Source organism: Vulpes vulpes, chromosome X, assembly GCF_048418805.1.
Source record: "Vulpes vulpes isolate BD-2025 chromosome X, VulVul3, whole genome shotgun sequence".
In the NCBI taxonomy this organism is placed as follows: domain Eukaryota; kingdom Metazoa; phylum Chordata; class Mammalia; order Carnivora; family Canidae; genus Vulpes; species Vulpes vulpes.
This window is the reverse complement of record NC_132796.1, coordinates 29,391,739-29,395,146: the sequence shown is the minus strand read 5'-3', so window position 1 is coordinate 29,395,146 and position 3,408 is coordinate 29,391,739.

Here is a 3,408-nt window from a genome sequence, read left to right as displayed (position 1 = left end):
TGGTGCTGCAGCGGTTTGGTGCCACCTGCAGCCCGGGGTGTGATCCTGGAGACCTGGGATGGAGTCCCACGTTGGGCTTCCTGCATGGAGCCTGCTTCTCCCTCTGCCTGTGTCTCTGACTCTGTGTGTGTGTGTGTGTGTGTGTGTGTGTGTGTGTGATGAATAAATAAATAAAATCTTTAAAAAAAAACCAATCTGCTTACATTCAAGCACAAAGTCAGCGGTATATAAGGAAAAATAAAACTTTACCTGAAATATCCAAATCAATGATAACTTCAGTTGCTCACTTCACTAACTTATAAGATATTTGAATAACAGCAAGGGCAAAAAGAAGTATACCACTTGAGGTAAAACTTAAAACAGGTAGAAAGTTAGGCAACATGTTAAAGAATGAACTTTTCGAGCTCTACTGGCTTGTTCTAAGGACTGTTTGATCAACTGAGTGTGTTGTTCCCCTTCCCTCCTCTTCCATGAGTCCTCAGGTTGCTTCCTGACTCATAACCCTAAGAGGCACCACTCCTTCCTCTTCTGGAAATCTGAGGAGATCTTTAAATTGCAGTCTGAACTTGGATTTCCTTTCTGGTGGAAGGCTTCTGGATCTAGACTTGGACCTAGTTGGGGAGGAAGAACTGGAAACTGAGGGTGACTTGTACTTGGATCATTGGGTAAACCTGGATGTAGAAGTTGATGGTGAGCTACTGTAAGAGTGAGAGCAAGACTTTATGTGGCTGAAGCCAGATCTGCACTGAAATCAGGATCAGCTTCTACTGTTGGAACGGTATTGATGCTTGGGGCTTTGGCTCTGGCATTTACACCTGTGGGGAGAAGCTCTCTGGCAGCAGTGGTCATGATGGGAACCAAGTGCTGACCATCATGTGCCACCTGTATCTGCAGTTCTTGGCCATCCAGCATGATCCCGTGAAGGGCATCCATGGTAATGTGGCACTTGTGGAAGCGGGCGAAGGCAAAGTCACATGACTCTAGTGAAAATAGCCCTGTGGGATGTACACATTGCCAATGCACCTGTACTTCTCAAAGACTTGCCACAAGATGTTGGCTGAGGTGTGGTAAGTCAGATTGTTCACCTTCAGAATGATTAAGCCCTCCACATTGGAAGAAGAGTGACTATAACTCATAGCCTTTGAGAGCTCCACCTGGGCACTGCAAACTGAGCCTTAGAAATTGAAAATGGGGGAAGACTACAAGTTGGCCCCAGGCAACTGCAACAGTTTTCTCAAGTTTGTTCTGCTTGAGGCTCCTTTGTGTGTGTGTGTCACTTGCCTACTGCGTGTAGGTGCCTAAGATGCTTAGAATGTTTGACACAGCTCTGCCTATCTCCAGAGCTGAGACTGCCTGAGAAACAGCTCCTTACCAATTTTTTTTTCAAGTTTTTATTTTTATTTTATTTTAATATGTATATATACATACATAAATATATATATGAGTTATATATATATACATGTTCAATTTGCCAATATATAGCATAACACCCAGTGCTCATCCTGCCAAGTGCCCCCCTCAGTGCCTCTCACCAAGTCACCCCAACCCCCCGCCCACCTCCCTTTCCACTACTCCTTGTTCGCTTCCCAGAGTTAGGTGTCTCTCATGTTTTGTCACCCTCACTGATATTTTCACTCATTTTCTTTTTTAAAAATGAATGTTCAGGACTATAACATATCGTTTTGTGAGATTTTTCAGTATATTTCTTAATATTCGGTTGTAATTAAAGATACAAGTATATAGTAGATATAATTATGTGATATGAAATGCATTGCAATGCTGACTCATATAGGCTATAAATATTTGTCTACTTAGAGACAAAAACAAAGAAACAAAATACCAAACAAATCATGAACAGATAAGATGATTCATTTGTAATAACAGGCAAAGAGAGATTGAGAACTACTTGCAGGGTGAGAACTGCAATCAGAGTGGTCCTGGCACAAAAACAGACACCTAGATCAATGGAACAGAATAGAGAATCCAGAAGTGGACCCTCAACTTTATGGTCAACTAATATTCAATAAAGGAGGAAAGACTATCCATTGGAAGAAAAGACAGTCTCTTCAATGAATGGTGCTGGGAAAATTGGACATCCACATGCAGAAGAATGAAACTAGACCACTCTCCTTCACCATACACCAAGATAAACTCAAAATGGATGAAAGATCTAAATGTGAGACAAGATTCCATCAAAATCCTAGAGGAGAACACAGGCAACACCCTTTTTGACCTTGGCCACAGAAACTTCTTGCAAGACACATCCACGAAGGCAAAGAAACAAAAGCAAAAATGAACTATTGGGACTTCATCAAGATAAGAAGCTTTTGCACAGCAAAGGATACAGTCAACCAAACCAAAAGACAACCTACAAAATGGGAGAAGATATTTGCAAATGACCTATCAGATAAAGGGCTAGTTTCCAAGATCTATAAAGAACTTATTAAACTCAACACCAAAGAAACAAACAATCCAATCATGAAATGGGCAAAAGACATGAAGAGAAATCTCACAGAGGAAGACATAGACATGGCCAACATGCACATGAGAAAATGCTCTGCATCACTTGCCATCAGGGAAATACAAATCAAAACCACAATGAGATACCACCTCACACCAGTGAGAATGGGGAAAGTTAACAAGGCAGGAAACAACAAATGTTGGAGAGGATGCGGAGAAAGGGGAACCCTCTTACACTGTTGGTGGGAATGTGAACTGGTGCAGCCACTCTGGAAAATGGTGTGGAGGTTCCTCAAAGAGTTAAAAATAGACCTGCCCTACGACCCAGCAATTGCACTGTTGGGGATTTACCCCAAAGATTCAGATGCAATGAAATGCTGGGACACCTGCACCCCGATGTTTCTAGCAGCAATGTCCACAATAGCCAAACTGTGGAAGGAGCCTCGGTGTCCTTCGAAAGATGAATGGATAAAGAAGCTGTGGTTTATGTATACAATGGGATATTACTCAGCCATTGGAAACGACAAATACCCACCATTTGCTTTGACGTGGATGGAACTGCAGGGTATTATGCTGAGTGAAATAAGTCAATCAGAGAAGGACAAACATTATATGGTCTCATTCATTTGGGGAATATAAATAATAGTGAAAGGGAATAGAGGGGAAGGGAGAATAAATGGGTAGGAAATATCAGAAAGGGAGACAGACCATGAAGACTCCTAACTCTGGGAAAGGAACTAGGGATGGTGGAAGGGGAGGAGGGCAGGGGGTGGGGGTGAATGGGTGACGGGCACTGAGGGGGGCACTTGACGGGATGAGCACTGGGTGTTATTCTGTATGTTGGCAAATTGAATACCAATAGAAAATAAATTTACTATTTAAAAAAAGAAACTTAATATAGGGGGCACCTGCTTGGCTCAGTAGTTGAACATCTGCCTTTGGCTCGAA